At 40.0% G+C, this 25,567-nt stretch overlaps 1 pseudogene; it reads right to left on the reverse strand.

The window, feature by feature from the left end:
- Positions 1-9,056: 9,056 nt before the first annotated feature.
- Positions 9,057-9,764, reverse strand: LOC149145770 (pyrophosphate-energized vacuolar membrane proton pump 1 pseudogene; annotated as a pseudogene).
- Between the last annotated feature and the right edge of the window lie 15,803 nt (positions 9,765-25,567).

Below are 25,567 nucleotides of genomic sequence, written 5' to 3' on the forward strand. Positions count from 1 at the left end.
TTCACATATATCAATGTATTTGGGAGCATTACCTTGCCGCACGTCCTCCCATACTATGTTTCAGATAAATTGATGGCTAGAGAGATAGCCTATCAAACAGATAGTGAGGGTGGGCTAAGAAAAGGATTAAAGGAAGCAAAAAAGACCATTTGACCTACATTTCCATTGCAGTGTGGAGAATTTTCACTGAACGATCTGGGGCATGCATTCAAAGAAGCAAAGATGATGCAATCCCTTAAATTACCTAAATTACCAGGAAGGAAGTATGACCCAAATGGCACTGCCAAAGACTTTACTACCATGGTAAAAGTGAAGGTATTCAGTCATGAGGAAGACGAATTTGATGACATCTTTCTACAGAAAGAGACATTCATAGAGATGAAGCACATGTCATCACTACTTTTTGAACCAAAAGAGCTTGAAGCCTTTCATTAATACTAAGAAAGGAGATTGTCAAAGGTCCTATTGGACCAATTACTGATTGAACCAATAAGGGACCCAAATCCCAGTGTAAGTCTAAAAGGGAACTCCAAAGAAAATTCTAAAGGTGATTTCGAAGCAGAGTCCCAAGATAAGTTTACTAGGGAATCAGAGAAATCAAAGGAACAGTCACAAAATGGGGGAAGAAAAAGTAAGGAGTCAGAAAATGATACAACCGAATCTACAGAAAATACAGTTGAGCAAACCTTAGCTAAAAAATAGGCTGAAATTCATTCCACCTCCACCCAATAAAAAAAAACCCGGTGATTGATTTAGAGAAAGAATGGGAGAATTTTAATAAAAAGCTCCATATAGAGGGACAAGCAACTAAGACACAGACTCCACAACATAAAACATCTCAAGAAAATAGAGTAGAAAAAATTGTAAGTACTCAAGAGGTAGAGCACATTCCTGCCACTCCTACCTCTGTAATTGTTTTGAGAATTGAGGAGATTCCTCCTTTAGACGTGTTCTATAGCCCAGCCCACACAGATGTCATCAAAAGGCAGAGAAAGAATAGGAAGTTTGATTCTACAACCGCTACTACTTCTGATAATGAACTGATGGATATTGTCTGGAAAGATTCACCTATCGACCCATCTGACAACCTTACTAGACTGTCTCAGTTTGCAGGAGCCTATGGTACAATGACTATTGATAAAGCAATAAAGTTACACATGCTTCTCAGAGAAAAGGAAAATAAATTTATGTTGTTGTAACAACAATTAGAGCAAGAAAAAACTAACCAACAAGTGGAATTGTAAATAGCTAATCTCCAGCAAGAATTCGACCAGATGCAAATAAAACATCAAACCAGTTTAGCAAAAAAGGAAGCGCAGATACAAGAATTAACAGATAAGTATGAATAAATTCCAAATATTGATCAATTTATAATTGAAGGGGTCAACCTTAACTCACAACTAATGCACCAAAAGGAAATTCTATGCGAGAAGGTCTCAGATCTGAGTCCTTATTGCGAGACTAGTGACAAGTGAACGAGTCAAGTCATTGACATGAGACTCGAATATGATGAAGACTTGAAAAGAGTTTCTGACTTCATCATGCGGTAGAACTCAGAGGATGGGACAAAGGTTGATTTACCTATAATAGAGGAGTCACATAAAGAAATTTTATTTGTAGACTAGGATTCTTGGCTTAGACAAGAATTAAAGGCAACAATGGTCACAGCAGTAGCAACAAACACTGTTATTGAAAACATCAATGAAAATTTACATAGCACATACTTGGTGGTAGAGTTTGTACTAGGTTTCCTTTCGAATGTTAAATAACTTGAACAACAGTGGAGGTAGGAAATAGGAGAAAAAGAGGAAGCAATTAGGCAAATGACTAGGTTAAACTCGGAAGAGTACTGGCAGTATTTAGTTAAACCTTACAAACAGTGGATGACCATGTGATGCGTAACCTCTTCCACACAGAAAATGGTGTCAACACTGACCGATGTCGTGTTCACTTGGCAGTTTAAATCTGGGATCAGTTAACTGACACAGCTCAAACTCATGACGGACATTTGCGATCTCAAATATCAAACCCAAAGGAGTTAGTCACCATGTTTCCTTTCTATTTTTGTTTTGTTTTGCACAATTTGAGGAAGGTCATTTAAACCTCCTCAACTATTTTTGTAATAATCTATTATTAGGATTTATAGTTTAATATTTAAACCCCTCTCATGCCTTTAGAGAGGGGTCCAGAAATTTTATCAGAAACAATATTCAAAACATGCACTTTCGTCCCTTTAAGGAAGTTCTGGTGAAATGAATGGAATAAGATTTATGTTCATCTTATCTAGCATAGTCTACTGAAATTGCAATATTGTACTCTTAGATGGTGTTGTATTGACTGGAAGTAGGTCGATATTGCTGAAACACATGAGCAGAACTTATTACAAATGCTACTTTTATCTCATGATTTTGTTTTATTTATGTATTAAGAAATAATTTTTTCTTCAAATTATTTATGTATGAAAGTTTAAATCTTGGTTAGCATTATTTCACTTTTGTATGGTGATGGCCTAAATTTTATGCTGAATATATGAACAATTTCTTATGTGATATATCTTTCACAATCATTTCGGCTAACTATTTATCCAAAACAATTATTGTCAAAATGATTTCACTTCTTATTGCAGTTGAATGATCTTTATTACCAATTGCTTTAGGACATATTGTAGATCACATGTTCCAATTTTATTCTTGGGTATAGTCATAGCTAGATAGTGTTTAAATTAGGATATATGAATGTGATTATTAGTTTAGATTAGATTACTTTTAGCTTAAACATTCATTCAAACTATCATATATCACCCCATTAGCACTATCATAATTTATATTGGGAAAGTGGTCCCATTACCCCCAGTCGGAACCACTACACCAAATGGAAAAGGGGTTGCCAACCAAGGTCTGTACTGGGTGGTTTTCCCCCAATGTTGTAAGAAAATATTTTCAAGGCTTCAATAGGATGGAAGATCTCCAAGATCGATGTGAGGAATGATCTTTGAAGTGTCGAATAAATAGTTTTGATAATATCAATGCTTATGAGGAGCTTCCAACAAATCTAGGAAAAACCGACACTTGGCGGGAGGTTTCTAAAACGGATTTTGCATTTAACCTCCAGCTACTAAAAATGGATCCCTAAAATATAAGGATGCTTTTTTTTTCCTTTTTTCGAGAAAAGCATCTCATGCATGCAAACCAAGATTGGTCAGTCATGGAGGGAATCGATCAACTTGGGAGAACATGCAACAACCTGCAAGCCTTGGAGTAACTTTTTCACAGTTTCTGGGTTGAGCTTGTCTGGATGTCCCTCAGGTTTTGTGCAATTTTTGGACTGAAGCCTTAGATATCAACTAGAATTGCACAATTTTTTAGAACAAGCCCAATGATGGGCTACACTGCGATATTTTTAGAGGGAACGTTGCTTGTATGTTATGCACATTTCTAGAGAGCAGTAGGTTGTCTAGATGGTTTTCACAATTCTAGAGAGGAAGGCTAGTTCCCCTTCAAATTTACACAATTTTCCAATTGAGCATAACAACCAGAAAATAACAAAGTTTTGGAATGTCAGCCTACGGGTGGGAGGAAAATAAGCTGGCAAGCACAAGATGATAAGCCTCTTAAACTTAGCTGAATCATATGTACTTAGTAGTGAAAGACATGATTATAAGGATGCTTGGTAGCGAGGCTACAAAACAAAGCTAAGGTCAAATTTTAGAGGGTGTATGTAGCCGCTACAACATAATCTTAAGAACTGGAGCATTTTTGAACAACTGCTTAAACTTCTCAAAGCTCACTGCACATTCTTTTGTCCATTCAAATTTCTTCCCTTTCCTTTGCAAATATGTAATGGGATATTTAATGTGTGTGAATTTTCATATGAAACTTATGTGGTAACCTACTAACCCCATGAATTATTTAACTTCATTCACATTCTTAGGAGCTTCCCTATCCATGATATCCCTTATATTTTATGGATCTATTGCTGCACCTTCATTTGAAAAAACATGTCCCAAGCAATGCACCTTTTCCTAAAATAAATTTCACTTGCTAATATTGGCATACAATTGATTCTATCTTAGCAATCTCAACACTGCAGCCAAACGTTCGACATGATCTTCCTCATTATTAGACTATATCAAGATGTCATCAATGAATACAATAACAAACTTGTCCAAACAAAGACACAACACACTATTCATAAAGCACATAAAAGTAGATGGAGAAATAGTAAAACAAAATGGAACTATAAAAACCTTACAATTCCCATACCTTGTCTTGAAAGTAGTCTTTTAGATGTCATCTTCTTTGATGTGTACGTCATGATATCCCAATCTCAGATAAGTCTTTGAGAACATTGGCGCTCCCTTAATCTGATCAAACAAGTCATGAATCCTTAGTAATGGGTACCTGTTCTTGATCATCACCTTGTGTAGTTTCCTATAGTCAATGCACAACCTGAGAGTACCATCCTACTTCTTCACAAACAATATTGGTGCACCCCAAGGAGATACACTTGGCCTAATATGTCCCTTATCAAGCATTTCCTTCAGTTGGAACTTCAACTCTACTAATTATGGAGTTCTCATCCTGTAAGGTTCCTTAGATGTTGGTGCCACCCCTTGTACCAACTCAGTAGAAAATTCCACTTCTTTGTGAGGAGGAAACTCTGGAATACTTGCTAGAAACACATCCTGAGATTGTTGTAATACAAGGTACCTCTTTAATATTTCTACATCCACAACATCCTTACCCTTGTTACTAGAGATATGGACTGGAAACATCACACATCCTTTCCTACAACTATGCTTAGCCTGCATAGGTGTGACCATCCTATGATGTAGGATTCTTTTTTCCTTGTAGAATTCTCTTGTACTCATTATCGTCTAGGCACTCAATGGACTTGTCATAAAAATCTACTTTGGTCCTGTGAAGGTACGACAAATCCATACCCAAAATCATACTTTATGATCCCAACCATAGTACATTCGGATGTGCTGAAATCGATTCCTAGTACTATAGCTAACTGCACCAACCAAGACTCTCCATGGACTTCTTTTCTCAAGCCACACTTATCCACTAGGTTAGGATTATTATAACTATAATGATATCTAGGATCAATCAAAATATAAACAACTCCACCACATAGCTTATCTTCCATATCAATAATGGATGCCTGGTTATCTACTTTCTTGTTTTCCATAGCTGCATAAATATGAGGAATGTTATTACCAACATCCCCAACTATTTGTGCCTCTTGGGCACTATATATATGATGTCTACCACCTTGGTACAATGGAACATCCTTCTTGTAGTGATCTTTCCACATATCCAACACTCCAATGGTTCCCTACAATCACCTTTTTTTTTTCTTTTCTTCTTGTAAGGAACCTCGTTTTCTTTCTCACTTGCATCCTAAGGTCTTCCCCACTTCGGTGGCCAGTTCCCTTTAGTTTTATCATTTCCTTTAAAGCCATGCTTAGGCTCGACTCTTCACTTTAACTTCTCATAACAATGCTTCAAATTCCAGATGGTCTCCTCCAATGATCTAGGTTCATCAACTCAATCATATATCTATATGCTTCTGGAAGCCCGCTAATGAATCTTTGAATCTTATCCTTCTCATCCTTTAGATAAGGCACATGTCTCAATAGCTCCAGGAACCTGCTAGTATACTCATGAGCTATCATAGAAACCATCCGCAGGTCATTAAACTTCTTAGCTTTGTCATAATAGTACCTCTCCGACAAGTACTACATCTTGAAGAGTCTTTGAAACTAATCCCACATCAATTTTTCTTCTCGAATTCCCTTCACATTCCTCATATATTCCCATCAAATATTTTCTTTCCCTTTCAAACTAAATAGGATATCTTGGCTTTCATGTTATTTGAATAGTTGTGCAATCTAAATAATTTCTTCATCCCAAGTAACCATGGCTTTTCATGTTCTGAATTCTTCATCTCTCCATTAAATGTAGGAAACTTAAATTTATTGAACTTCTTAGGTAAGTACACACCCTTCCTATAAGAATGATGATGATGATGATTGTGATGATTTCTCTTGGATGAGGAACTATAATGATTCCCATACATACCAATCCTTCTGTCAGGTGTATCCAGGGATTTTCCACCTCAAGTTGTATCCCCTATATACAAATTGTATCTGGACCAAGACCTGCTACCATAGGCTCCACAATATTTCTCTTCCTACTCTTTACTCATCCTCATCTTTCCCTATCTCTGCAACGATGACAAGCTCTGAATAATAACTACATTGACCTCTACTTGTTTCTCTTGATCCTTTGCAAGTATTTCTTTAGCCTTAACCAACTTGTCATTGTCCTCCTTACAACTTATAATCTCTACCCTCAAACTCCTTAATGTATCTTCTATACTGGTGGGCTCCAGTATTGTAGCAATAATGCTACAACTCCTGGGGCTTCCTATCTCTAATTTTATCAACCCGGTAGTTCGTACAAACTTGGAAGCGACGGTGTTGTATGCACAAGTACTAGCTCTTGTCGCAGCTGTCACTTGGTCAGCTGGCACAAGTCCGCTAGGGCTCAAGCCAACTTCTATATGCTCTCAGAAGAAGCTTGCTAAATGATGGACGAAAGCTATCTCAAAGAAGACTAATCTACTTGGCAAAAACGAACTGAAAGCCAACCAAAACATGGAAACCCTAGTAAACCCTAATCTGACTAGTCTAACCTCTATGATGCAATAGTGAGAGTGCAAATGTCTAAAGATGATGCCATTACTTCTAGTGATGTGAAATGCATGAAATTAAACTACTTGCATCTAAAAATACATGTTTTTGTATTTTTTCTTAAGTGGATGGAGTGATTGTGATTTTGTTCTTATTAGGGTTTGGTTGTGCAAAGGTGGTGCAGAGGGAAGGAAAGCTTGGGAAAGGTCAGGGAGGCTAGGAGAGGTCCCAAGGGATCCTTAGCATCAGTCCACAGAGGTTCCTCACGTTCAGATGCTCAGCAACCGAGTGTGTGGGCTCCTACAGGATGTCTGCAGGGGATCCTACAAGAAACTCAGGAATTTCTACAGGAAGTCTGTTAACTTCTACAGGATGTCCTACTGTGGGAGTTTTGGGTGATGGTGAAGTGATGGAGTGGTATAGGGGGATATGTACGATGGAAATGAGGTGGTAATGGCTCAGCAACAGTGAGGTGAGGAGATGAGGGTGAGTGTAGAGGCAAATTTGTCTTAGAGGAAATAGAAGGAATGGAAGGCAAAAAACAGGGGATATGAGCAGTGGGGTAGTTGAGGAACAAAGGGCTTCGTTGGAGGATGGATAGTTGGTCTGGGCACGGTTCGGGAAGGTAGGAGAACGATGGAGTAGCATTGCGCGGTGTAAATGAGACAAATCATCCAAGTCCTGCAAGTAAAAGTTATTAACTTATGCCAACAGCTTATTAAACCAATGAACAGCAATGTATTCGTGAAGGAAACTGATATATGGTACTGAAGCAATGAAGCATTCCAAGAAATTGACACTCATGGACACTTCTATCCATCACCAAGACTGCGTTCAAGAGAGCATTAACATGTAAGCAAACGTTTTTGAATGGGCAGCACAGTCTGCGATCCCTGCCTCTAGAAAGAGGTGGATCATGAGCATACAGTCAGCCTATTCTTTTTTAACTGTTATTCACTCTAATCTACTCAGCCTACTTCCAAACAACTACAACAATTCTAACTGATAAAACCAATCTGTTTAACTTCTACAGGAAATCCAAATCAGCAACTGTTTAACCACTACAGGAAATCTAAATCAGCAGCTATACTCGAATGCATGTAAAGGAAAATGGAAACGAAATGCTAAAGGAACAATATTGATACAAAGGAAGGAGGCCTGAGCTCTCAGGTTGGGCCCAACCCCGAGAGCTTTAGGCTCCTTTAAAAACTCAGAATTTGATCCAAAACTGCTTGCTTTTATTCATAATCAAAAGTCTAATGTCATGCCAAAACTGGCTTACAAAGAGCAAAAACCAAATTGACTAACTAGCTAACCCAAAAATGACTACCAACTAGCTACAAAAAAATGACTACCAACTAGCTCCCCAAAATGACTAACTGAAATGAGGTCTTAAGCCCTCTTATTTATACAATTTGAGGACCCAACAGTCCTCCTAAAATTTAGGGACTTGGCTGCCCAAGACTTGTAGTTAACAGCAGTCCAACTTGACTTGCTTGGCTGCCCTTGTGCTCATTGATTTGGTGGCCTTTGAACTCCGAGCTGATGGTGGAGAATTCGAGGTAAGGGCCCATAAATGAGGGGGACACCTTCCTACAAATCCTCTAGCTTGTTCTCCCACGAATTTGGCTGCCAAGTGCTCATTAAGACCTTCAATTTTGTCTCCAAGTTGACCAAAAAGGCTACACAAAGCACCCATTAGACTTGTTGGCATAATGACTAACCAAATTCACTCTATTAACATAAATATAATCAAAAACATGCAATAAACTAATGAGAATGGTGGACTAAGCCAAATTAGGAGGTTGAATGAGCCCAAATAATTGTACATTTTTGGGGCTCATCATCACCCCCCTACTGACAGTGTTGCTCATCCTCTAAGCAACCAAATCTCTCCCCTTGTCTTTGATGGCCCTGGTGACTTCCTTGGCTAGCATCTCGGCCGATTTCTCCTTTGGCTTCCCGCTTTTCAAACTTTCCTGTAGAAACTGTTCGCTGGCTTCCTGTAGAAACAGTCTCTGTCTTCCTGTAGAAACAGTCTGCTAGCTTCCTGTACAAACAATCTGCTAGCTTCCTGTAGAACCAATTTCACTGATTTTACTTGCTTGGCTGGGGGTGCCTTCTCCTTGAACTGCGCTGCCTGAAAGCTGACGAATCCAACACAAATGGCAAGTCTAATGTATTATAAAAGCACACACGTACAATGAACTGCCCGAGAATAGATATTGCATGCCAAAGCTGGATGGGAAAAAGTGTTTCCAGGCCTTTAAATCACTGTTTTTCCATTGGTTAACCTTGATTCACGTTTCTGTTCCTGACATGACAATACTTTCCGACTGCGGCAGCTTTCTTTCCTTCATAAAATGCTTACTGCAATAGCAAATATGGGAATAATAACAGATTTGTATCGCAAAGCAAACCCAAATATAACATTAGTTGCTGCTCCAGTCCTGCATGAATCGGCAACATCTTGGATAGGGCTGTAAGCATTACTAGTGTAGTACTCAGTGACAAAACCAATAACAAGGCCAGACCACAAACCAATAGCACCACAGAAGAAAAGCTCCCAGTTCTTTACAACCATCTGGGCACCAAAATTGAAGATAGTGAAGGATGAAGGCAATGCAACTAGGCTTACAGCAGCAATGCCAATAGTCATCACCACTGTGGAGATAATAAGTTGCTTTTTCAATGCAGGCTCAATTTCCTTCACAGCCTTGATCTCAAATATGTTAGTTGCAAACAGAGTTGTGATTAAGCAAGCAATGATACCCATTGAACTAATAAGCAAGGGATAACACATGGCAGTAAGATCATGAGAGTTTCCAAATGATGATATGGATGCAACAACCAGAGCTGCACAGGAAGATTCAGCATAGGACCCAAATAGATCTGATCCCATACCAGCGATATCTCCAACATTGTCACCAACATTATCAGCAATGACAGCTGGGTTGCGTGGATCATCTTCAAGAATGTTCCTCTCAACCTTGCCAACAAGATCAGCACCTACATCTGCTGCTTTGGTGTAAATACCACCACCTACGCTGCCAAACAGAGCCATGGAAGAACTGCCAAGACCATATTTGAAGATGTTGAAATAAGTTTTGCTAACCATTTCATATATTTTTCTCCAAGATGTTCTGCTAATTTTCGTTTATCTCCATCTTGAGACAAGACAAACAATAGTTCCACAGCATGAGCTCACATTTCGGAGTATGTAACTTCACAAAAAGGGAAGCAATACCTGAATTTGAATACACTTCGAGTGAATCATGTTGCAAGTGCAAGTTGACCAACAGCTGAGCGCTCAGATTTCTGCGTGATTTTTGGAGTGAGGTGGCAGAGACATGTGTTGGCCATGCAGACAGTTAGGCTATCATGAGCTGCATGTTCTACTTATGAACCGTATGTTTTCTTCTTGATCCGCTGCACTGGAGTTCAAGCAACTGACACTAACTGTCCGTTTTTTTTACTTTCACGTGCATGGCTGACCCCTGCATGTTGCGTGACTTGCTAGAGAACTGGACATTAAGTGAACCTTCCTAAATTCATGGCTTAATTCCATCACTCCATTCGTTCATGCAGTTCTTGAATTAGATTCATGCAATAGAGGAATAGGTTTTGTCACGTACCTGAAGCCAAACGGCTGCCTGTGAAGCTTCTTGCTGCTGCATGCTCTGATTCTTTGATTGCATGAGGCTTGGCTAATGATTTCTGATTGTTTTTCCTTGTGCAGGTGTCCTCTGGCCAGATCTGAGCTGCATGCAATCGTTTCCACGTTCAACTCTGCCCATTCAAGCTGCTGCTGCTGCATGGTCACAAAACCAGAACTTCTTTTTACCATTTCTCCCAAACGGTAGATCGGATTGATCTGAAACTCGGCGAGCATGTTCCTATCATCATTATGCATCTCCCATAGCAAAATCGTGATCAATGGATGCACGGATTTCGAGAAAAATGGAAAATGGCTAAAGATTTCAGAGCTCGATTTCTCGGAAACCGTGCATCGGAATCGGCTAAAACTGCTTGGGTAGGCTACTATCACCCATGTGCATCTCCCCATGAAACAAGTTTTAAAACGGATGCACGGATATGGAGAAAATGAAAAATGGCTGACGGTGATGGAGGCTGATTTCTTGGAAACCGTGCACCGGAATTGCATGAAACTGCTCAGGCATGTTGTCATCAACCTTGTACAATTCCCCATAAAACGGTTTGTCAAATGGATGCATGGTTTTCAAGTTATGGCATAAACAAATTCTGCTCTATGTGTTTTTGCTTCAAGGCACTTTGCATTTTGGTTGCATGGTATGACAAAATGAATTTTGGTTGTGATGTAGGTATGGAGATGATGGAGGAGGAGTTGGAAGATTGCAGGAGGACTTCTGAACCTTTGAGGAAGCTACCATGCTTGCCAAACCACTTTTTGAAATGCATGCCTAGTTTCCCACAATTTCTATAGGAAGTTCCTGTAGAAGCACAACGAGAAGCACAAGGAGGTGAAAAAATGATGGAGAAAGGCAAGGGATGGACACACAAGTGCTTGTAGGCCTAATCAACATATTCCCACCATCAAATTCACTTTTGAAATTGGATTTGGCTCGTCCAAAGGTTCTACAGGATGTTTCCTGTAGAAATACAGAGCTTCCTGTAGAAGGCACAAGAAAAAGTCCTTTGACCTTGATTTGAGTGCTCCTCCTATCATGAAACGTCCTTCTTTAACCTGCAATGTCATTGCTGCAACATGAACTTATTCAATGGAGATTAGCTTTATTTGTCTTTTTCTTTTTTCTCTTTTTTTTTTTTTTGAAAAACAACTAGGGCGCCTCATGGAGGTTTTCACCCTAATTGCCTGCCCTGGGCGCCTCCAAGGGAGGTTTTCACCCAGAGATCTTATTCTCTTTTCTATTTTTTCCAACCCATTGACCGCCTCATGGAGGTTTTCAATCAATGAGCCAATCTAAGGCGCCTCCGAGGAGGTTTTCACCTTAGATTTCTATTTTCCTCTTTTTTCATTTTTTTTCTTTTTCTTTTTTCTCTTTTTTTCTTTTTTTTTTTCTTTTTTCTACCCTACCCTACTTGAAAACAAAATCATTCTCAAGTATAAGAATACTTCCAATGGAGCCATGTGCACATCGAGATTAGAGAAAAAATGATGTGAAGGCTTGAAATGCATGCTTTGATAGGTATCCAGATCTCAGAGACCAAATGATCTGATCTTGAAGGGATCAAACATAGCTGAGGAAGAGAGTACTGCTGCAACTTAGTGACTATCTGGAACCATGTCTCAATATAGCTTTGATATCCTTGGTCCTTTTGCTGATCTGGATCATTCTTCATGTCACCTTCTATCATGATTTTCTCATCTTCCTCTTTTTGCTGATCTTTCTCTTGAATACATGGAAGATTTGATGGTGACCATGAAGGAATTCTCTCGATCTCTGATTCTGATCTCTTCTATTCATCAAGTGCAGCCCATGGTTCTTTGATCTCCTCTTGGGAACCTTCTTTTTCCTTTGGTCCTTCAATGTTGTCAATAGATTCTCTCTTTTGCAACACTCTTCCTGAGCTTTGGTGAACATCATTGAGCTCAAAAGGAGTCATTTGCACATGTTGTGCCTCAGATTTGCAATTGTGTTGAGCTGCTCCAATGGGTAGGTTTGGAAATGGTACGGGTAGTTGAGTGGAGGTGTGAAATTGAGATGGAGATGGATGGCATTGTGGTTGGGTAGGCATTTGGGGTTTCCTTGGTGGAGGAGGAGGCGATGGTTGTGGATGAGCAGGTGGTGGAGGACAATGAGCGGGATGAGAGTTGTACTGGGGCCTCCACTCCTGATAAGGTGCATTCCACTGAGGCTGTGACTGAGCATAAGAGTGAAATGAATGAGCAACTGGTTGGGCATAATATGGGTCTATGAAGGAACAAGGAGGAGGTGTGAACCAGGAAGGATGAGCAGGGGGACCCCAAGAAGGCATGAAAGTGGCTTGATAAGGGTCATAATAGGTCTCGGGTGTCCCTTGCAGTTCCCACTGATGAGATCTAGGTCTATGCGGCCAACTTTGGTTCATGTAATAGAGTGATTCAGTGGCTCCTTTGGCTCTCTGATATGCAACTTTGATTCTGGGTAAGGAAGGGCACTGATTTGTAGGATGGTATTCTTCACAGATGAAACACACTTCTAGGGAGGGCATTGGACATTCATTCCTGGGATGCTTTCTAGTGCACCTAGGACAAAAAATGACCAAAGCCCTCTTGGCTTCCTCTTGCTTCTGTTGGATCCGCAAGGTATCCAGTTGCATGGCAAGAAACTGCCTCATATCACTCTTGAAATCTTTGATCTGATTTTCAAATTCATCTTTGGACAAGATGTTGCTCCCAATATTTCTGCTTGTAGCCATTTGCTCCAGAGGAATGTTTTCTTCTTCTTCTCCCCTAGAGGTTCTTCAAATATGTCTTGATGTCCACCCAGGGGTTCTTCAATCACAACCATCGAAGAAGAGAGAAGGCTGTGTGAAGCAGTGGGGGTGTTTTGCAATCATTTTTCTAACTTATCTCTACTCCTACAAGGCATAAAATGAAATCTTTTTGCTTGATTTTTGTTTTTTTCTACTTCTACTTGCAAAACTGAAATAAATTGAACTGCAACTAACTATCTCGCTAAAATGAACATGCGGAATTGAAATGAAAGTAGGAAAAGACTAATCTATTTTGCTCAAATGAAATTGCAGGAATGAAATGCTAGTCTACGCTTGCAGAATTGAAATGCTAATCTACGCTTGCAGAAATGAAATTGCGGAATTGAAATGCTAATCTATGAAAGCGAGAAATGCTAATCTATGAAAGCGGGAAATGTTAATCTATGAAAGCAGGAAATGCTAATCTATGAAAGCAGGAAATGTTAATCTATGAAAGCAGGAAATGTCTATGCTACTTTTGCAGAATGGAAATGAAATAAACTACTTAGCAGAAGGTTGTAGTAGAAAATAGAAGAATAGCAACAATCACTAATACTCTGACGCTTCCCCGGCAACGGCGCCAAAAAGATGGTGGGCTCCAGTATTGTAGCAATAATGCTATAACTCCTGGGGCTTCCTATCTCTAATTTTATCAACCCGGTAGTTCGTACAAACTTGGAAGCGACGGTACTGTATGCACAAGTACTAGCTCTTGTCGCAGCTGTCACTTGGTCAGCTGGCACAAGTCCGCTAGGGCTCAAGCCAACTTCTATATGCTCTCAGAAGAAGCTTGCTAAATGATGGACGAAAGCTATCTCAAAGAAGACTAATCTACTTGGCAAAAACGAACTGAAAGCCAACCAAAACATGGAAACCCTAGTAAACCCTAATCTGACTAGTCTAACCTCTATGATGCAATAGTGAGAGTGCAAATGTCTAAAGATGATGCCATTACTTCTAGTGATGTGAAATGCATGAAATTAAACTACTTGCATCTGAAAAGACATGTTTTTGTATTTTTTCTTAAGTGGATGGAGTGATTGTGATTTTGTTCTTATTAGGGTTTGGTTGTGCAGAGGTGGTGCAGAGGGAAGGAAAGCTTGGGAAAGGTCAGGGAGGCTAGGAGAGGTTCCAAGGGATCCTTAGCATCAGTCCACAGAGGTTCCTCACGTTCAGATGCTCAGCGACCGAGTGTGTGGGCTCCTACAGGATGTCTGCAGGGGATCCTACAGGAAACTCAGGAATTTCTACAGGAAGTCTGTTAACTTCTACAGGATGTCCTACTGTGGGAGTTTTGGGTGATGGTGAAGTGATGGAGTGGTATAGGGGGATATGTACGATGGAAATGAGGTGGTAATGGCTCAGCAACAGTGAGGTGAGGAGATGAGGGTGAGTGTAGAGGCAGATTTGTCTTAGAGGAAATAGAGGGAATGGAAGGCAAAAAACAGGGGATATGAGCAGTGGGGTAGTTGAGGAACAAAGGGCTTCGTTGGAGGATGGATAGTTGGTCTGGGCATGGTTCAGGAAGGTAGGAGAACGATGGAGTAGCGTTGCGCGGTGTAAATGAGACAAATCATCCAAGTCCTGCAAGTAAAAGTTATTAACTTATGCCAACAACTTATTAAACCAATGAACAGCAATGTATTCGTGAAGGAAACTGATATATGGTACTGAAGCAATGAAGCATTCCAAGAAATTGACACTCATGGACACTTCTATCCATCACCAAGACTGCGTTCAATAGAGCATTAACATGTAAGCAAACGTTTTTGAATGGGCAGCACAGTCTGCGATCCCTGCCTCTAGAAAGAGGTGGATCATGAGCATACAGTCAGCCTGTTCTTTTTTAACTGTTATTCACTCTAATCTACTCAGCCTACTTCCAAACAACTATAGCAATTCTAACTGATAAAACCAATCTGTTTAACTTCTACAGGAAATCCAAATCAGCAACTGTTTAACCACTACAGGAAATCTAAATCAGCAGCTATACTCGAATGCATGTAAAGGAAAATGGAAACGAAATGCTAAAGGAACAATATTGATACAAAGGAAGGAGGCCTAAGCTCTCAGGTTGGGCCCAACCCCGAGAGCTTTAGGCTCCTTTAAAAACTCAGAATTTGATCCAAAACTGCTTGCTTTTATTCATAATTGAAAGTCTAATGTCATGCCAAAACTGGCTTACAAAGAGCAAAAACCAAATTGACTAACTAGCTAACCCAAAAATGACTACCAACTAGCTCCCCAAAATGACTAACTGAAATGAGGTCTTAAGCCCTCTTATTTATACAATTTGAGGACCCAACAGTCCTCCTAAAAATTAGGGACTTGGCTACCCAAGACTTGTAGTTAACAGCAGTCCAACTTGACTTGCTTGGCTGCCCTTGTGCTCATTGATTTGGTGGCCTTTGAACTCCGAGCTGATGGTGGAGAATTCGAGGTAAGGGCCCATAAATGAGGGGGACACCTTCCTACAAATCCTCTAGCTTGTTCTCCCACGAATTTGGCTGCCAAGTGCTCATTAAGACCTTCAATTTTGTCTCCAAGTTGACCAAAAAGGCTACACAAAGCACCCATTAGACTTGTTGGCATAATGACTAACCAAATTCACTCTATTAACATAAATATAATAAAAAACATGCAATAAACTAATGAGAATGGTGGACTAAGCCAAATTAGGAGGTTGAATGAGCCCAAATAATTGTACATTTTTGGGGCTCATCATATACCAGGAGAATTCTTTCCACCTTGATGCCCGAGTGATCTATAGGAAGAGTCATGAGAACTTCAGTCTACCATTTTTCTCGTCATCTTTGGTTTTTATCTTCCTGTAAGTGTACCATGTCAGGTAAACCAAATAGATATCAAATTAAAAACCACACCTCATTGATGTTTAGGGGAGGCTTATCTCATTTGCAAGATCAATCAACATTAGTGTGATACCTGTATAACCATAATCATATCAATAAAGAAGTATCATGCATGACCATAACAACTCTACACCATGACCCCATTCATGACAACCATAACCATTAAAATATCATACTTTAACATAAAAGAGCTTAACCCTTTCTAATACCACCTTGTAACCACATCCTCCCACATTTACCCACTTTCACAAGTTTTCACGTGTGTAAACATAAGCTGAGGACCACTGTGATAAGAATCAACCTACTATATGACCTTAAGAAAATGGATTTGAAAACTTAATACCTTCTCAACTTCCCTTACGTGCTACACAACCTCCAGGAGCAACCCAACCCCTCTAGGTGTCCAAACCTTTAGATAACTATATTTTTTAATGACCTAGAGCAACAATCAATCCATTTGTAAGGCATGCCAATTACTATAGCCCTCCCGTCACACTTATAATTCTGCCTCCATGTGACTGTGGATTTTTCGAGTCAGTTCTATGCCAGCGGCCCTGAATTCAGAACCACTTTTTCAGGGTCAGGACTCAAGCCTCTCTACAGAAGTCAGTGAAACTTCCAAAAATGATAAATGAGATAGAAACAAATATTATAAACAAAAACTTGAACTAGGACTTGACATGACTGCTCCCAACTAGGATTCACATTCCATCAAACGCATGCTGAACATGCAACCTATATGTCATGAATGAAAATATGACCATAATGATTTGAAAACTTATCTAAGGATAAACAAGAAGGAAAAATTCCTTCTCACAATGGTTTTCATAACACCAATTAGGCCTTGTATTCATTATCCAAAAATTCATTAATATCAATGTGTTGAGCTGCATACTTATATATGTCAATTAACCATGCTTATAATTGACATATAACCAGATGAATAACAATGAGAGAACAGCCATTAAATCCACATAATAACAAGTGCATTTACTCATAAAAATCATGAGGAACTTAGTTTTTACCAACCATATGAAAAATACAACAAATTCAGGGACTTCCACCTAACACTGAACCATAGATTTGGCCGAAAAAATTATTTCTTTCAGTCGATCACCCTGTGCCATATTCCAAGCATGAATGTGGGATCTCATGGGATAAAATAATCCATAAAAAACCAAGGAAATGAAGGGTTAAACCATCTCCACCCTCACAATACTATGATCTCACCCAAACCTATCCTGAGATTAAAAAAGCAAACCGAGTTTGGATGCCCCAAAATTCCTTCACCATCCCTTGAGAAATTTTCCTATCTCCACCCACCTGTAGAGGGATTCCCAGAGAAAACCATACCCACTACCAACCCTTGGGATTATCCTGAGACCACCTCACCTGGATCTAAAACCTTCGATCAATCCAAATATCAACCAAGCAAGAATCCCATCACACCATGGTTATCCAGAAATGGCAAGGTAAGGTTGAAACCACAGTAAAAAACCCAACAAAATCCATGCCACTAACAACAATGAAAACAAAATATACACATGCATATTCAATGCATTCCAAAACTATCTAGGAAATCATACATGCAATCTGTTACCTCCAAGTATTTCGACTGAAGATGCCTGGTCCAACCTTTCCTTGCTTGATCCCTTCTTTTCCTTTCTTTCATTTTCCTTCCTTTGCTATCCTTCCTTTTCTTGATTTCTTTCATTCTCTTCTTGGTGCTCTTCTCCGCTACGAGATGAATTCCAAAACTGAACTAACAAAAAGATAACAATTGATGCTATGATGTATTTTTATTATTGATTCCTTTAATTTCTTCATTTTTCCTATACTTTCCTTTAATTTCCTCCTCACATGAAACCTGTAATTTTTCACCTCCCCTTTCTCCTAAGTTTCTTTATTTTCATTAAAAATATTCCAATTAATGTCTCTTTACCTTTTCAAATCCTTTTCCATCATCTTTGACAATTTCCCTTTAGCCATAAACACACCAAGTGATGCCTAATAGGATATTTTCCCAACATTTAGCTTCGAATAAGTGTCCCTTAACCTTGGTTTTATTTTTCCTTTATTAATTTTTATTATAGGAAATTTTAACCTCGGGATCTTAGAATGACTATTCCATTTTCCGATGTTGGCTTAAGGAGGCCTGACCTAGGTTCAACGTTAATTAGCAAAACAAATCCCTACACTACTCGCCCTTTCAGCATCAGCTCGCGAAGTGCGGATTGAAGTCTCACCCGAAATAATATGGGGGGATGCTGGAACCAAGTTTCCACACCCTTGAGATGTTTGTGATTTCATTTGATCTCTCCTATTCCTACCTTCATGCATGTGATCTCACTCTAGGGCTTGTAAGACAAACCATCTATTCCAACCTTCAACACCTTTGCAAAAGGATACGATCAACCTTCACGCAGCCCTAACCTGGGCTTAGGGACTTTCACGCTGCTAGGGAAACGAACAACGATATCTCCCAAACTAGGCTAAGTGTCTTACTTATCTTATTAACTGATCTTAGTCAGCTTCACGTAAATAGATGTTCATACTTGCATTCACTTAACCAACACATTTACATACATTCGAGCATCATATAAGCATTATAAGTGAAATTCATACCCAACATAATAAGATGCATAAATAGGAAATAAAGACGTAGAAATTGTAGAATACTTCTTTTTATTAATAATTCCGGATGATTATAGACTTGGCGTACCTTGCGCACTTAGTTGTAGGGGTCTGCGCACTCAGATGTGGACTACCACCCTAGGCCTCTGTGCACCCAGCTACAAAGCCTCTACCTACACTATGACCCAAAACCTAGATTTCTACTTCAGAGCTATCTCTCATACATCATCTCTTCTTATCCATCTTCGATTCTTTCTATCAAACTACTTAGGGCTTAGCTCTATTTATACAATCCCAAGGTCCGCGAACCATGGGTAGATCATTTACAGTCGACATTACATTTCCAAAATAAGGCTAGACAACCCTATGACTCTTTAATACCTACAACCAGAAAATGCGTAGCCTTTACACTTGGATTATAAAATTTGACCAAAATATGAGCTTTTATCCCCAAAACTACCCTTGGGGGATCCCGCGCCTAACAGGCCCCCAACACAAACATCATGACTCGCACTCAAGTCGCTCTACAGGTGCGGAGATCTGAGTGCGAAGACCTCCCAGTTCCATTTGGATGACCGCAGCCTCGGTAGCGCACTGAGTGGCTGCCTGCTGGACTTCTTCCGCTCTCTACTCGGTGACTTCCACTGAAATTCCACCCTAAATCTTCTGCTGAGTTACGTATAGTGTTGTAAGATTTCCTTCAATGGAAGCTGTGATCATATATGCCTCATCTGTCCATGGCTCTAGGAATGCTTTTAGGATTGCTTCTTTGTGCCAAGCAGCATCCACCTATTCCTTAAGCACCTTTTCCTCCTACATCTGTGTGAGCCTCTGTGTAAGGGTGATCGTCTACATGTTCCCCTTGACCTCGTCATATCTTTTTTGTAGCTCACGCGCTTATGTCTTGAAGTGCTCTACATTCATGTCCTTCCGCAAGGTGTTGAGGACCTCAGGACCTCAAATGACTATTCAAAAAGTCACGTGCAGTTTGCTACTGCACCGTCAACCACTATTATTGTTGTTGTAATAGTGGTGGCATGTTGTTCCCTCACTTCCAACAGAGTTGAAGGCTGAGTTTTCAACTGTAATTCTATGATCTGCAAGTTCAACTCTAGCTGAATCATGGCCATCTTTGTCTGAGCGTCGCACACCCCTGTGGCCAACTTGCAGACACACACCTCAACCGGTTCTTCTGCTTGAATTCCTAACTCTGGGACCATTCGGCAGGCTTCCTCCACTACCTGCATGATTTTTTTATTCTGTTTCACCACCTCATTGCGCTACGACCAACTGCTCGATATTGATGCGTTGCTTGCTCATCACCTATAGAGCACAACTATTCCGGGCCCTAAGTTTCGTGGTGACTCCATACTGCAAGAGTGTTGGGTTGTGTTATATTCTTTCCACTACTAGCCCGAGTAGTTAACCAGGGGGTTAGAGGGGGGTCGGAGCCCCCCCTTCGTTGCACCAGTTGCATAGCGGGGGGCTCACAGGGGGTTTGAGGGGTGCAGGTAACCCCCCTCTATGGGGTCTGGGGTAGCACCCCAGAAAATTTTGTTTGTTGGACCCTATAGTAGGTTGGGTAGACCTACCTATGGTTTTGTGCATGATTTTCGCACATGGTTTTGGACACGATGGTTTTCAGTCCATGGTATTGGATGCTCAGGCATGTATAAATGTGTATTGAAACATTGACAGGAACATAATGAAAAATCAATCTGGTAGTCCCGGTTTTGGGATCGAGGAGAAAATCTCTATGTGAATGTGTTTTATATGTTATGCTCTCGCATTGTTTATTTTTTGTGTTTAAGAATTTGTATGCAAGTAATTTCTGTACAAGGTTAAAACCTACATTTGGTATCAGAGTTGATTTGGCTTCAAGGGGATGCCTTTATTGCTAAGGGGTTTCGCTCGGGCTTGTGGTAGACCCTGTTCGGTGGGAGATCTATGAGATTGATTCTGGTGGTGAAAGAAGATGGTCAGTAGTGGAAAAATAGAGATCAAGAAATTTAATGGTCAGAGTTTTGAGTTATGGAAACTCAAGGTGGAGGATCTGTTGGTGGATAAAGATTAGTGGATTGCGGTAGATCCAGGCACTAAACCATCGAGAGTGTCTTATGATGAATGAAAGAAGTTGGATCAGAAGGCAAAGAGCACAATATGATTGTGAATTTCAAATTCAGTATTGTTGAATGTATCAGGGGAAGCTACGATGAAGGCTTTGTGGGACAAGTTAGGGACTTTGTACCAGTCTAAGTCTCTGGTGAATAAACTGTTCCTGCAGAAAAAGTTGTATAACCTGAGGATGAAAGATGGAGACTCGGTGATAGAGTATATGAATGGATTTAATACTGTGGTAAGTCAGTTACTGTCTGTTGATATTGATATTTTAGATGAAGATAAGTGCATCAGTTTGTTGTGTTCTTTACCAGATTCATGGGATAGTCTGGTTATTGTAATAGGTAGCAATGCAACTGCCTTGCAGTTTGATGAAATAGTCTCATCCTCGCTGACGGAGGAGATGAGACAAAAAAATATGGAGAGACAGAATGGTGATGCCTTGTCTGTACGAGGACCTTCCCAGAATAGAAACAAAAATAAGTCATTGAGTGGGAGATCTAAATATAGAGGGAGATCTAAATCTCCAGGAAATCATGTAAAGGTTGTGTGCTGGAAATGCAGAAAGGAAGGGAACTACAAAAGGGACTGTAAATCTAAATATCCTGACAAAGGAATGGGATCTGATGATGATCCTTCTGCAAAGGCGAAAACCACCTCAGATGAAGGTGGAGATGTGTACTTGGCTTCTTCAAGTACACATGTAGATCATGAGGAATGGTTGATTGACTTAAGTGCATCCTTTTACTTCAATCCCCATAGAGATTGGTTCTGCGAGGATGAGAAATAAGATGGTGGTGATGTCCTCTTAGGGGATGATAAGAAGGCTAGAATCATTGGTCATGGAATAGTAAAGTTGAAGTTTCAAGGTGGAAGGGTTAGAAAACTTTTGGGTGTTCTGAATATTCCTACATTGGCCAAAAATCTGATTTTTGTAAGCAAGCTGGATGATGTAGGTGTAAAAACAATGTTCAAGAAGGATACCTACAAGATTGTTTGGGGAGCAGTGGTATTGATGCAGGGTGTTCAGATTGGAACTCTTTACAAGCTACAAGGTAGCATTGTTGTTGATGGGTGCAACAATTCTATGGTTCCTAAAAGTGGAGCAGAAAATCTAGTGGTCTTTGGAGAGAAGACCATGTTGTGGCATCAAAGGCATGGACATATTGGAGAGAAGGGCCTTCGAATACTTCATGGTAAAGGTATGGTAGAAGGTATGAGTAATAGCTCTTTGGATTTTGATTTCTGTGAAAATTGTGTTTATGGGAAGCAGAATCAGGTGAGTTTCCCCTCTGGTGGTAAGAGGGTGAAACATATACTAGAGCTTGTGCATAGTGATGTGTTTGGACCTATGAAGGTTCCATCACTGGGTAAGTCTGTGTATTGTGTATCATTTATAGATGAATTCTCAAGGAATACATGGATATATTTCCTTAAGAAGAAATCTGAGGTCTTTGATAGGTTTAAAAAATTTAAGGCTCTGGTGGAAAACCAAACAGAGAAGAAGATAAAGATGCTGAGGTAAGATAACAGTGGAGAGTTTTGCAGCAAGGAATTTGAAGAATTCTATAAGAAGTGTGGTATAGCACGGCAGAAGACTACTCCATACACCCCTAATAAAAATGGAGTTGTAGAAAGAATGAACAAGACATCGATGGAAAGGGAAAGAAGCTTGCTCAGTGGTACCGGGTTAGGACAGGAATTCTAGACAGAGGCGGTGGAGATAGCATGTTACCTGGTCAATAGATCACCTTCGTCAGCGTTGGAGGATAGGACTCCAAAAGAGGTATGGACTGTTAATAAACCCTCTCTTTCACATCTGGGGGTATTTGGATGTGATGCATATGTACACGTTCCAAAGGAGAAAAGAAACAAGCTCGACAGTAAATCAGAAAAGTGCATCTTTTGGGTATAAGGATGGTTTACAGGGTGATAAGATTTGGAACCTAGTAACAAGGAAGGTTGTGTACAACCGAGATGTGGTGTTCAGAGAGGTGAAAGATGTTATTGAACATGAATTCTAACCCAAGGAACATGAGAATATAGAGTTCGAGCTTAAGGAGGAAGAATCAGACTCTACAGCAGAGGAGGAATCAGAAGATGAAGAGCCACAAACTCTGGGTGTGAGAATATCAGTTTGAGGAAGAAGGCAATCAAAAAGGTATAGTCCATCTGATTTCTATTCAAATTTTTCTTAATTTATTACTCATGATGATCCCAAAGCTATGAAGGAAGCAGTAGATTCAAAGGATGGAAAACTCTGGAAAGAGGCCATGGTTGATGAAATGGCATCTTTGCACAAAAATGAGGCTTGGGATCTAGTGGAGTTGTCGGTTGGAAGGAAACCCATTGGCAGCAAATGGGTGTTCAATAAGAAGACAAATGCAGAAGGAAAGGTGGAGAAATACAAAGCTCGGTTAATAGCAAAAGGTTATTCCCAGGTGTCGGGAATTGATTTTGGTGATATTTTTTCTCCTGTTACCAAGGTAGATTCTATTAGATTACTATTATCTATTACCACTGCTATTGATATTGAGGTAGAACAGATGGATGTGAAGACATCATTCCTTCACGGGGATCTAGAAGTGGAGATCTACATGAAGAAACTTGAAGTTTTTGCGGTGAAGGGTAAGAAGGAACTGGTATGCAAGTTAAAGAAGTCTCTGTCTGGTTTAAAACAATCACCGAAGATGTGGTATTAGAAATTTGATACATTTATACGAGGACTTGACTTCACGAGAAGCAAAGAAGATCACTATGTGTATTTTAAATTAATTGGTGACCGTGTTATTTATCTAGTCTTGTATGTGGATGATATGTTGCTGGTTGGAAATGACAAAGAAATTATCGAGGATTTGAAGACCCAATTTTCCTCCAAATTCAACATGAAAGATCTTGGTGCTGCAAACTATATTTTGGGCATGGAAATTAAAAGAGATCAGGCAAAGAGGAAGCTCTGGTTAAACCAGAGGAAGTATGTTGAGACAATACTGTAGAGGTTTAATATGCAGGATAGTAAACCATTGAAGGTTCCTATTCCTATAGGTGTAAAGCTATCTGTTGAACAATGTCCCAAGACACAAGAAGAAGAAGAGGATATGTCTTATGTTCCATATGCAAGTGTAGTCGATAGCCTGATGTATGCAATGGTCTATACTAGACCAGACATTGCACATGCTGTGGGAGTATTGAGTAGGTTTATGTCAAAACCAGGGAAAAGAGCATTAGACAGGAGTGAAGCGGGTTTTCAGGTATTTGCGTGGCACCAGTGATTATGGTTTGCACTACCAGGAAGACCAAGATTGGACAGAGTGTTGGATATTTGTGGCTTTGTTGATGCAAACTGGGCTGGAGATCTGGATTAGAGAAGATCTACAAGTGGGTATGTGTTCAACCTATTTGGAGGTGCAGTCAGTTGGATGAGTAAGAAAAAATCTGTAGTGGCACTATCAACTACAGAGGCAGAATGCATCGCATCCATGCCAAAACTAGTAGTCACTCCAGCAGTTGTCGGTGACATCAGAATCGATATATATAACAACTTTTTCTGCTTCTAATTAATATATAGTACAGAAGCTATTTTAGCCATCTGTATTAATTAGAACTTCCTTCTTGCATCCGTGCACCTCCGGAAGCACATGCCATAATTAATGGAAGAGATTCCATGGTAGCGCGCTCAATTAGACAGTTTATTTTCTCACCTACTACAGAGCCCATACTACCTCCCATGAATTGAAAATCCATGCAAGAAAGGAAGCAGTTTGGGTGTAGAGATTGTGTTGAAGTATTGGTTTAGTACATGGAGCTATAAGGATAGACTGAGACAGCCAAAGTGCAATTTTATTGGCAAAGAACCCTGTTTACCATTCAAAGACAAAGCACATTAATGTTCAGTATCACTTTGTGAGGGATATGATAGAAGACAAAAAGGTGTTGCTGGTAAAGGTGGACACTTTGAAGAATAATGCATATGCATTGACAAAATCTGTGAGATCTGAGAAGTTCTCTTGGTGTAGAGAAACAATGGGCTTGTACGGATGGATACATGACTAAGCTCTCTTGTGGCCCCCTATGGAAAGAAAATAACAAGTGGGAGAATGTTGGGTTCTATTATATTCTTTCCACGACTAACCCACGTAGTTAACCGGGGGGTTAGAGGGGGATCAGAGCCCCCCCTTCGTTGTGCCAATTGCATAGCGGGGGCATCACAGGGGGTTTGATGGGTGAAGGTAACCCCCCTCTATGGGGTCCGGGGCAACGCCCTAGAAAATTTTTTTTTTGGACCCTATATTAGGTTGGGAGGACCTACCTATGGTCTTGTGTATGATTTACACACATGGTTTTTTTGCATGATGGTTTTTGGTCCATGGTTTTGGACGCGATGGTTTTCGGTCCATGGTATTGGATGCTTCGACATGTATATATATGTATTGAAACATTAAAAGGAACATAATGGGAAATCAATCTGGTAGTCCCGGTTTTAGGATCCAGGGGAAAATATCTATGTATATGTGCTTTATGTGTTATGCTCTCGCATTGTTTATTTTTTTGTGTTTTAGAATTTGTATTCAGGTAATTTATGTATGGGGTTAAAACCTACAAAGAGGTGGAGCATCTCTCGAGGGAGTATGGCCATATTCAATCCCACCCCTTTTAGGTTGCGGATAGTGGGTCTGTCGGCCTCATTTTCTGTAGTAAGTGCCCCATCTAGTAGCAATATCGTGTTCGTCACCCTTGTGTGTAACATCTTTGCAGCAACTGAAGTAACGATCGCGAGGCTGGTGGA

This window comes from Pinus tabuliformis, chromosome X, assembly GCF_031772625.1.
Source record: "Pinus tabuliformis cultivar Carrire ecotype Pingquan chromosome X, CPIR1, whole genome shotgun sequence".
NCBI lineage: Eukaryota > Viridiplantae > Streptophyta > Pinopsida > Pinales > Pinaceae > Pinus > Pinus tabuliformis.